Source organism: Oryx dammah, unplaced genomic scaffold (assembly GCF_014754425.2).
Source record: "Oryx dammah isolate SB20612 unplaced genomic scaffold, SCBI_Odam_1.1 HiC_scaffold_9, whole genome shotgun sequence".
In the NCBI taxonomy this organism is placed as follows: domain Eukaryota; kingdom Metazoa; phylum Chordata; class Mammalia; order Artiodactyla; family Bovidae; genus Oryx; species Oryx dammah.
This window is the reverse complement of record NW_024070193.1, coordinates 11,550,375-11,562,178: the sequence shown is the minus strand read 5'-3', so window position 1 is coordinate 11,562,178 and position 11,804 is coordinate 11,550,375. Positions and strand designations below refer to the sequence as shown.

The window sequence follows — 11,804 nt, the reverse complement described above, 5'->3', positions numbered from 1 at the left end:
CTTGTTGTTTGGACCACGGAGAAGCAGATCCCACGGCAGAGGGAAGGGAAACAGACGGGCAGATGGGCCCTAGTGCACACAGACACCACGTGTCGGGGCGCAGGGGCCCTGCGTGACCTGGGGCTGGGGCCACGCTCTTCCAGAGCAGGGAGGCAGGTGCGCACACACTCCAATCCGGAGGAAGCCAGTGACAATGAGTGAGTGGCACACTCCCCTCAAGTCCTGCACCGAGTTTTCTCCCTAGCTGCAGAACCCACATTCCCAGCAGCTCAGAGGAAACTGGGTCCAAGTCCCAGCTCTCCTTTGCACAGGCTGTGAGCCCTGGGGTGTGCCGCCTGGTCACAGCCTCCGACAGTGTCAGCGAACCAAACTATAACGTGGGGCGGTGACGCTGCCTTCCTCATGGGGTTTTCTGAGGACACACGCGGAGGCAGAGGCCCAGTGCATGTCTGGCACGTGGCTACAGCTCACAAAGGAGCACCTACTAATATTTTATCAAAGATCGAAGTCCAGCTGTTCCAACTGGAAGGTCAGTGGCCTCTCACTTCCGCTCCCACCCTAGGGCTCCTGGGGGACACAGTTTGGAAACTCTTGACCTAGATTCTGGGCTGGCTGTAGGACCAAAAGTAGCATTAGCTGACGATTTATAGGAGCCGGAACAGCATGGAATTTGTCAGCATGGAATTAGGTCACAGAAGTCTTGAAACAGAGGAGCCACAGAAGCCAAAAAACTCAACATCTGAAGGCACAGTGATCTCCTGGGCCAAGAGTGGTGTGGACCAACCAAGAAAGAACGGAGCCCTCCCTTGGACAGCAGGCTGCAGCACCGTCTCATGTCCTGGAGTGTCCTGGAGCGGGTGGAGAGCCTCCGGCTCCATCACGATCTCCATAGCCCCTCATTTCCTGGAGAATTCCTGCTTCCCTATTGCCACTCTGCTCAAGTGTCCAGAAAGTCCAGCTGTTCCCGGGCCCCCCCGCCCAAGCTGGATCACCTCTATGACTCCTCCCAGGACTCCCTGCCCAGTAGCTGAGGTCCCTAGGGGTGAATCTCAGAGGGCCACCTCTGCCCCCTACTCTTAGCCGCCAGACACACTGCAGAGTAGGCTTCGGACACACCGACGACTAAGCCCTGCCGGCTCTGGACCAACATTTCCTCAAGAGTGCAGCAAAGGAGCTGACCCCATGGGAAGAAGGTGAGTACCTATGCACGGGGAAACCCCTGTGCCCCCGGAGTTTTACCTCCATCATCTCTGATTCAGGAAACAGAGGGTCGCACCGGAGGACATGCCCAAGGCCACACGGCTGGGAAGTGGCAAGAGCAGGGGCAAGAAGTGAGGGCCCAAGTGCCGGTGGGCTACGGCTCAGTGAGCGGCCACAGAGACCTACAGCCGGCACATCCCAAACCCAATCGCTGGAGGCTCCCAACCTCCACCAGGGCTGGCTGAGCCCCACCCCCGGTGCCATTCCCACATGACCTTTCCAGGTGGCTAATGAGGGCTGGGGCACCTCAATAATTGGCCTCATTAGGCGGCTGGGGCTGCCCAGGGGATGGGGTGGCGGATGCTGGGCCCCGCGGGGACAGGCCAGACAACCTCCTGTTAATTACCTGAAAAATCAGACAATTAGGCCTCCTGCCACCCGCCTGCCCATGTCCTGCTGGCCCCTAATTACCGATGACTGCTGAGCAGGCCAGGAGTGACCTGGATTTGGAACGGGGACCAGCCACTGCCATCTCCCCCATCCCCCACCCTGCATCCCTCACAGGCTGTGGGGATAGAGAGCTGGGGGGAGGGTTCTCAGGGAGCTTCCTGTCATCCCATTCCCCAGCCATGGACCCTGCCCGCCCATTATCTCTCCTGCCAAGGGCACCTCTGGAAGAAAAGAGGTGGACACGTGGAGCCCTGGTAGCCCTCAGGGAAAGATGGGTGGACTGCTGGGGGAAGGGGGGAAGACCCAGAGAGTGGAGTCCAAGAGGTGTGGGGGCTGGTGAAGAAACTGACCTCCCCTTCGTGCTTGGCTCCTCCAGGGAGAAAATGCCAGACTGCGTACTAGAGTGGGAATGCCAGAGAGGATGAAGCTGAGAGCCCTCCTGGGGGGGCACCCCCAGCCCAGCCCTGGGGAACCTGGGCCTGACCTAGGGGAATGCCCCAACTCAGGAGAGCTGGACCTAGACAAAGCACGATCAGGGTACAGCTTGTGGTGCTGCAGGAGGTGTGAAGAGGAGGGCTTGGCCTGGCTAGGGCAGTCCTGGAAGGCCTCCCAGCGGCGATGACGGTTAGGCTGGGCCAGGTGGGGTGCACTGCTGCAGGCGGAGGAGGACAGCACATGTGAGAGCCTGGAGGTGCATCCTTCTCTGCTGAGAGCAGTGACGGAGAGGCAGGGTACCCTTCCGCAAGTATCCACCAGGCACCAGGCCATTGAGTGAGGGCGGCCAGACTGGCCCTGCCCCAGGAGGGCTGTGCAGGGAACGTGGGCTGGGGGTCGGGGATGCAGGCACAAGCCGGACAGACATGAACCCCAGGCCTCGTGCAGCTCACGGTCTCGCAAGGTACATAATGTTCCTGTTGTGGTGTTGTGTGATAGATCACCAGTGTCCTGGGTGAAGGTGCAGAGCTTGAGACAGAGCCGACCTGTTACTCCCCATCTTTGGCACCCTCCACCTCTGTTTGTCATGTAAGAGCCCTGGGCCAGAAAGAGGGGATCTTCCCCAGGCTCTGTACCTCTCTCCATTGCATTTTACCTCCCCAGCTGGCTCTGGCTCTCCCGGAAGCTGGGTACCTTCCCCCGCCACCAACCTTACACTCCAAGCCAATCTGACCTTCACCTGCTGATGAGTGAGGGGGTAACCTTGTGGGGCATTCAGCTGGAACTGGACACCGGGGGGGGTGTGGGTCCAAGGGTTGGGACTCCTGGATGAATGTGACGGTGTATCAATGAGAAGAGGTGGAGAGAGGAACTCAGCCCCCACACCTCACCCACTTGGGTGGGACTGTTTGAGGGAGAGGTTGATTACCTTTGTGGTTTTTATTTACTTCTTTAAGTATAGTATTTGACTAATGTAAAAGAATGTCTGTGATATTCTTTTAGGTATAACATAAGGGGTAGCAGTCCATGGGGTCTCAAAGAGACAGACATGACTGAGCGACTTCCCTTTCACTTTTCACTTTCATGCATTGGAGAGGGAAATGGCAGCCCACTCCAGTGTTCTTGCCTGGAGAATCCCAGGGACGGGGGAGCCTGGTGGGCTGCCATCTATGGGGTCGCACGGAGTCGGACACGACTGAAGTGACTTAGGAGCAGCAGCAGCAAGGAGTAACAACATAAGGGGCTTTCTTGAGAGTCCCTTGGACTGCAAGGAGATCCAACCAGTCCATCTTAAAGGAAATCAACCCTGAATATTCTTTGGAAGGATGGAAGTTGAAGTTCCAATACTTTGGCCACCTGATGCGAACAGCTGACTCAATGGAAAAGACCCTGATCCTGGGAAAGATTGAGGGCAAGAGGAGAAGGGGGTGACAGAGGATGAGATGCTTGGATGGCATCATTGACTCAACGGACATGAGTTTGAGCACACTCCAGGAGAAAGTGAAGGACAGGGAAGCCTGGCATGCTGCAGTCCGTTGGGTCGCAAAGAGTCTGACACGACTTAGTGATTGAACAACAACCACAGAGGAATGTCTGTGACAATACATGATAACCTAACGGTCGCTGGTGACCTACCGTGCAACAAAAGAAGAGGATCAAAGTGCGCTTCGCGAGACTGTAAGCGCCGTGAGACCTGGGGTTCACGTCTGTCTTGCTTGTGCCCACCTACCCTGCCCCCAGCACCACAAACAGCACCGGGCACCCTGTGAGCCAGTGACAGATTTCATCGGGGGAATCTCCCTGTGTGTGACACCCCTCCCCGACTCCTGCCTCCCCCAGCGTACCAAGAATGCCCGTTTATCACTTCTGCTCTTTTGTAAGAGCTCAATCATACGCATTTGAACGTCTAAAACAGTACAGTGTTGTTCACTCTGGTGGAGGACTTGATAAAACGGCTTTGAGCTGAGGGTAGTTCCTGCAGGGTGTGTTCTTCCCCCTACATTACGCTTCAGGGTTCACCCCTGCTGCTGCGGGAGGTGCCGTTGATTTCTTAATTCTCCTGTTACTGGATGTTTGTGTTGTTCTTAGCTTCTCCTCAGGAACAGAGCTGCTAAAAACATCCTGGGGGGTGGGTTGCATTATCATTATTGTTAATGATAATGTTCCCATTCTGCCAGGGTATACACTCCCTCTTCTCCCCGACCCCATGCACACACGGACACTTCCCAGGCACACTGGTGCCCTGGAACAAGGTGCCCTGTGACCTGAGCCAAGCCTAGAGGAGTAGGGGATGGGTGGGTCGGGGTATGGGTCCACAGCTAAATGACACTGTGCATCTCGTTTCTGGATCCACACCCGTGTACCCCACTTCGACTCAACCTCACAAGTGCATCGGGCTCCATGTTCAGATCAAGATGAAATGAGAAAACAGACTGTGTAGCTGGACAGTCCTGGGTTCAAAGGTCCAGTTGTGTGGTCCAGTGGCTAAGACTCCGTGCTCCCAATGCAGGGGGCCCCTGGGTTGCATCCCTGGTCAGGGAACTAGATCCTGCCTGCCGTAACTAAAGATCCCATGTGCCACATCTAAGACCTCGCGCAACCAAATAAATAAAGGTCCGGTTCATCATGTACAAGCTCTAGGACCTCGGGTGAGTCATCTCTTCTTTCTGAGCCTTGGTTTCCTTGTGTGCACAGTGAGGGTGACTTTAGGACAGAGCGTCGCAGAGCCCCGTGAGTGCTGAGAGGTGAGGGGCAGGCAGGGGGAGTCGCTCGCTTCCCTACTCCACTCTGGCTCCGTCTGCTCTCCATCTCAGGGGACTGCCAGGGCATCCAACCACCACCCCTACGGATAAGGAAGCTGAGATACAGAGCATGGAGGACCCCCACCCAGCGCCCCAGAGGCCCCAGCCCATTCCTCCTGCGGGGCTGACTGGACCCCCACCAGTGTGCTGTCCCCCACTGCCTCTGCCGGGTCTGAGTGTGCACAAAGGCCAGCCATGCCGTCCCCTGTCCGTCCTGAGACCCCGGCCCTGCCATTGAGCCTCCTGTGCTCTGCCTCGGCCCTGGGGTACGAAGCTGGGGAGGGCAGAGGCCAGCCTCAGGAGCCCAGCGGGGCTGGCAGCCCACTATGCAGCCCGACCTCAGGCTCCTTTCTGGGCCTCACAGTGACCTCCCCTGTCCCATGGGTACTGGAGCCCCCACTCTCCCTGACCAGGCCCCCTTCATGTGGGGACCGCAGGTCCTGCTGGCTTAGGGCCTCCTGGACTCTACCACAGCCCCCAGCCTGCTCTGAGGGGTGGTCACACGTGGCTGTCTCAGCCCTGTACCCAGGGGCTGATGGGGGAGGCCTGATGCTGCCTCTGCAGACAGACGGAGGAGGTGGGGCTGCGAGAGGCGGCCTCGGCTTGCCCTGGAGTCTAGTGCTTCATGCTGCAGTTGCACCCAGCTTTTGGATAAGGATCTGGGGCTCCGTGTCCCACCACAGGCAAGGCGAGCGGAAACCAGGAGCGCCCCCTGCTGTCACTTCTTGCATTCAATAGCGCTGACCTGAGTAGAAGGAGGTCTCCTTCAAACACAGACTTCCTGCTGGAAGGAGCCCGCTGCTACTACCCAGCCAGACTGGCTCCCTACGCGGTGCGCGGCCCGAGATCAGGGCCAGCTTTCACCCCCAGCTCTGCTCCGGAGCCGGCCTGAAGAGAAGTGGGTGAGACAGGGCCGTTCCCTTCAGCCCCCGGCACCCCTTCCCACCTGCCAGCACCGCTTTTCTCCTCCTCACAGGGGACCCCCTCCCGGCAGCAGCTCCATCCCCTCCAGGCTCCCGCCCCCGCAGGCCCCCGGGCCCCTCCTCCACGCCGGGGGCAGGAGCACAGTAATTCGAGTTATTTTTAGCCAGCCGCATCCTCTAAGAGACGCAAGTCAAGGGGAAGCCGCCCCCGCGCCTCCGGGAGCTTCGGAGCTTCTTGCAGAAAAAAGATCGCTTAAAACTAGTGCTTGGAGGACTCGCGCCAGTTAGGCAGGGCCAGCGCTGTGGCAGGCGGAGCGACGACCCTGGGTCCCTCACCCACGGCTCCCTGTGCTGCGGGCTGGTTGTTAGGGGTGGCCAGGGCCCCGCACGGGCCCTCACTGCCTCCACTCAACAAATGTCCTCAGCCGCCCTCTCCTGGCTCCACCCCTGTCACCGTCATCTCATCATCCCTGCCTGCTGGGGGGTGAAGAGAGCATCTGGGGTGCCATCCCCACTCTCTCAGCCCCCTCTGGGCGGGGTGTCTTGGGGGTGGGCAGCCTACATGTTTCCAGGGGAGATTTGGGGGTCAGGGAGAGAGCCAGGTATCACCAGCCTAGCCTTCTGGCTGTTTCAAGCCTTGTGGGCGGGGGTGGGGGTGGGGCTATCAAATGGGACAGAGCCCCTTTGGCCAGGCCCTGTGAGGATCCCCGGAGCCTCACCATAACCTACAGTGTAGTAGGTGGCACGCTCATCCCTGTCTCATGAGGAGGTCACGGAGCTACAAAAGGATGGAGCTTTTGCTCAAGGTCACCCAGCTGCTAAGTGTCATGCCCTCCAGCCTTCACCAGTGGACAGACGGTGAGTGCTTGAGAATGTGACGACCCACTAATGAACGAGCACTGGGGGGGCCACGGAAAGGAAGGACCAACAGTGCTGCGGACGAGGGATGCTGTATTGGGACCCACCTGCCGTGGACACCACAGCACGCTCTCCCAGAGGCTCGCTCCTCAGCTAGGATGTGGCCCTCCTTTTCCCAAGCTGTCGTCGGCGTGTGTCTCCGGCAGCATCCAAGCCTAGCAGAGCTTCCAGGAGTGGCCTTGATAGAGAAATAGCTGTGTGACCCTGGGCAAGTCACTTTACCTTTCTGGGCCTCTGTTTCCTCACCTGTAACATAGGATTAACAGAAGAAAGCCAGTCTGCAGGTGTGGCGAGGATCAACGCAGAGCTCTTGGCTCCTGGCCCTAGCAGAACGCCCCTTTCCTGCCCAGGCCCTGGATTTAGGACACCTACTGTGGGCCAGGCCTTGGGGGCTTCGGGGGTACAGCGACAGCTCCTGGAGGCCCTCATCAGCTGGGGTCCAGTGCCAGAGAGCGGTAAGGAGCAAATGCCAGCTTGAGTCTGCTCGGCCCACAGCATCCTCCTCACCGCACCCCCACCTCTCCCTGACCTCACAAGGCCTGCCCCTGCACCCCAGCAGCCCCCCTCCTCTCCCAGGAAGGCTCCAGAGCCCCTCTTCCAAACCTGAGCCTCCTGCCTAGACGGACTCTCTCTGTTCTGCATCCTGGGGCGCTGTGCCCGCAGCCGCCTCCTGTCCCAGCCCTCAGCTTCTGCGTCTCACAGATGCTCCAGGTGACCCTGATAGTAGCCCTGGGCCAGCAGATGAAGGATTTCAAGCTCACATGCCCAGCCACTCATCTCCCAAGTGGAGCCAGGGGTCATCCTTTCTGTTTGCACATCACAGAGAATCTGCCTCCAGGCTGTGGGCTGACCCTGTTTTACCTGGAACGAAGGAGAGTGAGGGGCAGAGAGTTTGGGAGTTTGGGGGATTTGCCCAGGGGCCCAGAGCTTGGAAAGGGCAGCACTTGGGTCAGGGCGCTTCTCGCTCAGGGGCTCTCAGTGGGACCTTGCTGGTTCCAGCTCTCCTGTGCCCCTCCTCGGATCCCCAGCTCCTTGCGGCTCTATCTGGTGTCCCTTGTTCCTCCCTAATCAGGGCCAGGCCTCCTCCCTCACTCACTCCATTGTGCCCTAAGGCCGGAAGTGGGTTTACGGAAGCGCTAAGTGGGCAGCAGGCAAGGCAGGCCCAGAGCCTTCCCCAGAGCCAGCCCCGCCTCCACACTGTAAGGCACAGCCCTCCTGGTCCTCACTGCCTGCTCTTCAAGCCAACAGTAAGGATGCCCCCTGCCCTGCGCCACTCTGACTACCCTGGTTCGGCCTTTGCCACATACCCTCTGTGTGCCTTGGGCAAGTCCCTGCTCATCTCTAGACCTCAGCTGCCCTACCTATAGGCGTGGAAAGGGGATCCAGGCAATCTTCAAGACCCTTGCCCCGGCGCTGGTTTTCTCATCCCTTCCAGGGGCTCCTGGGTCGCAGCCTCTGTGACCTGGGAGAGAGTACAGACTGAGAGTTGGGGGTTTGAAGTCTTAGGGAGGGGATTTCATCATTCATTCTTCTTTCATTCAGAAGAATTCTTGCAAAGGCTACTTCTCCCCCCTTGCCCCATAAAGAATCTTCCACATGATCCCAAGCCTGGGGTGGCCCTGGGACTCAGCCCCTGGGCCGTCACAGGGGCTGAGAAAGGAGCCTTCCCCTTCCCCAGCTTCTCTTTAGCCCCAGCTAGAAAGGTGTGCACAGGCTGGAGGGGCATCCAGGCACAACGGGGCTCAAGGAGAGAGGGGAGCTGGAGGCCACAGTTGCCACGGCACTGCGGTGCTGGCTCCACTGGGGGCTGCTGGTGGGGCAGGAAAGGGTCCCTCCCAGCCCTCAGCTTCATTCGTCCTTTTCAGATGCTCTTTCTTCACCTCAGAGACAGGGCTGAGAGTTGGGGGAGCCTCTTATGAATACAGTCCTGCCCTGTCCGGCCTCCTCTCATGCCCACCTATTCCGTCCCTCCGTTTCTGGTAGGTCAGGCCTCCGTGTTGATGAGCCTCTCCGCCTTCACACCCAGCCAGTCCCTGTGTCTGAGACCCACAGAACCCAGCCCAGCCCAAGATGGCAGGAGAGGAGCCTGCCCTCCTCCCCGGGACACTGCCACCACCACCACCACCTTCCTTTCTAGGCATCTTCTGGGAGGGGCCAGTGGGTTTGAGCGGAAGCAGAGCCAGCACAGTGGACACCGCTACTCTAGCATCTGTTGGCTGCAGAGGCCAGGTTTCTCCCAGATCACCTGTCAGTATCCCAGGGTTCCTCCATGACCTCATTGGGCACATACCATCCCATGTTCCTCCGGTCCTGGGGTGGGGGCATCTGGACCACAATAGCCCTCCCAGGTGGCGCTAGTGGCAAAGAACCTGCCTGCCATTGCAGGAGACGTACGAGACGCAGGTTCGATCGCTGGGTCGGGAAGATCCCCCTGGAGGAGGACATGGCAACCCACTCCAGGATTCTTGCCTGGAGAATCCCACGGACAGAGGACCCTGGCGGGCTACAGTCCATAGGGTCGTAAAGAGTCGGACATGACTGAAGTGATTTAGCACAGCTCTCCGTTTGGCTGTGGGACCGCTAGCAAGTCAGGCCCAAGGACTCCATCTCCTCGTCTGTGAAATACAGTGATGAGAACCCTGGCAGCTCCTGAGGCTCTAAGCATTTCCCAAGGAAATGCTCAGCCAGACCCTGGGAGGCTTCCTGCCTGCTCAGCATCCCCGCACTGTCACAGGTGGAGAGACTGAGGCTCTGAGAGGTGAAGTCACTCCTCTGGGAAGCAGCAGTCAGAATTTGAACTCAAGTCAGTCTGATATGGAAACCTAATCCTTTAACCCCCGATAGGTATAACCTCCAATAACTCGGACGTAGACTAGCAGGGGCTTCCCAGGGACACCCACAGGCTCCATTTTCTCTACCTTGATCCCTCTCTGGGATCAAGGTATAAGTGAGACACCCTATACCACCACTACCAGGAGCCTGGAGCCAGGGAAGATACTACCTACACAGAGAACCTGCTGAGAATGGGTGTGGGGTGGGGGGCTTGTGGGGGTGATGGGTGCTGGAAGCTGGGGTGTGAGAGGTCCTGAAGGCTCAAAGGGCTTCTTCCCAAAGGACGGGTGCTCCCGGCGGCGACTGGCGGCCGCATTCCATCCGCGGTCCTGTGCTGCCCCCACGTGGATGACAGGCTAACATTCTCGGCTGGAGATGTCACATCACCTCATGGGCAGGAACCCCCCAGAGGGAATATGTGGCCTGGGGCTGTGAAGCTGTCTCAGAGACTGGAGGAACGTGTTACCCCCAGCCTCTGTGGGGCCGGTCTTCTCTCTTCCTCACAGATCCTGGGCCCCAGCCTGGCACTGCAGTCTGCCCACCACCTTTCCTTCTTCCAGGAGCTTAGGACCCGAGACTTTTGGAGGAAACTGAACTTGAGAGCTATATTTTCCAACCCTCCATCCCATATTTCAACCTCTATTCCCAGTAATTTCTAATACCTGAGAGCTTGTCACTCTTGGAGCAGCCCATGATGTAGAAAAAGTTCTGATGGCAGAAATGACCCTGATCCGTGGAGCTGGTATTTGCCTCCCTCGGCCATAGCTCTGCCCTCTGGGGCCACAAGAGCCAGGTGGTCTCTCACAGGAATTTTCAACCAGATGCAAAGCTTAACCCGGTCTCAGGGGCTTCCTCTCCGACTCCCAGTCTTCTCTCCTAAAACACTGTGGTTCTGACGAGGCACTCCAGTTCCTCCTGTCTGGGCGCACTGGCAGTCTCTGTCCTTCTGTAACTTCAGGACGGAGGGGACCCAGCAGCCCTGAGGACTGGGGTGGCCCTGTATCCTGAACCTTCCTCGGAACCTGTGCTCACTGTTAGCAGTCACTTCACGCTGACATTTTCCCTGAAGCCATGCCTGCCTCCTCGGGAGCCTAATGGGGAAGAGTGTGGCTGGGATGAACAATGACTAAACACTCTGTGTTCTCAGCACAGTGTTCATTGCTTCACTCCAGTTATCCGGTCTAACTGATAACGAAACTGAAGATGAGTCAGAGAAATGGAAAGGTATCCCATGCTCTTGTGTTAGAAGAATTGATACTGTTAAAGCAGCCATGCAACCCAAAGCAATCTACAGATTTAATGTGATCTCTATCCTATTACTCATGACGTTTTCCACAGAACAAGAGCAAATAATCCTAAAAATGCACAGGGAACCATAAAAGACCCAGAATTGCCAAAGCAATCCTGAGGAAAAAGAATGAAGTTGGAGGCATAACCCTGCCAGACTTCACATGATACTACAAAGCTATGGTAATCAAAACAGCCTGGTGTTAGCACAAAAGCAGATACATGTATCAATGGAACAGAATAGAGAACTCAGAAATAAACCCTGTACACCTATAGTCAAGTAATCTTCAACAGAGGAGGCAAGAATATGCAAAGATAGTCTCTTTAGCAAGTGGTGTTGGAAAAGTTGGACAGTTCAGTTCAGTCGCTCAGTCGTGTCCGACTCCTTGCGACCGCGTGAATCCCAGCACGCCAGGCATCCCTGTCCATCACCAACTCCCGGAGTTCACTCGAACTCATGTGCATCGAGTCGGTGATGCCATCCAGCCATCTCATCCTCTGTCGTCCCCTTCTCCTCCTGCCCCCAATCCCTCCCAGCATCAGGGTCTTTTCCAATGAGTCAGCTCTTCGCATGAAGTGGCCAAAGTATTGGAGTTTCAGCCTCAGCATCAGTCCTTCCAATGAACACCCAGGAGTGGTTTCCTCTAGGATGGACTGGTTGGATCTTGCAGAGAAAAAAGTTGGACAACCCCATGTAAATCAATGAAGTTAGAACAGACCCTTACTCTATATGCAAAAATAGACTTCAAATGGCTTAAAGACTTAAATATAAGACATGACACCATAAAACTCTTAGAAGGGAACATAGGCAAAGCATTCTCTGACATAAATCATACCGATATTTTATTAGGTCAGTCTCCTAAGGCAAAAAGAAACAAATGGGACATAAAGTTATAAGCTTCTGCACAGCAAAGGAAACCATAAACAAAATGAAAAGGTAATCTATAGACTAGAAGGA

The 11,804-nt window shown here is 57.0% G+C and overlaps 1 long non-coding RNA gene across 1 annotated transcript; it reads right to left on the bottom strand.

Annotated features, from left to right (window-relative positions):
• Positions 1-7,270: 7,270 nt before the first annotated feature.
• LOC120868344 lies at positions 7,271-10,576 on the bottom strand. Its single transcript, XR_005722198.1, has 3 exons — positions 10,222-10,576; positions 8,089-8,189; positions 7,271-7,456 (listed from the first exon to the last, which is right to left on the bottom strand). It is a non-coding gene; the product is annotated as an uncharacterized LOC120868344 (long non-coding RNA).
• Between the last annotated feature and the right edge of the window lie 1,228 nt (positions 10,577-11,804).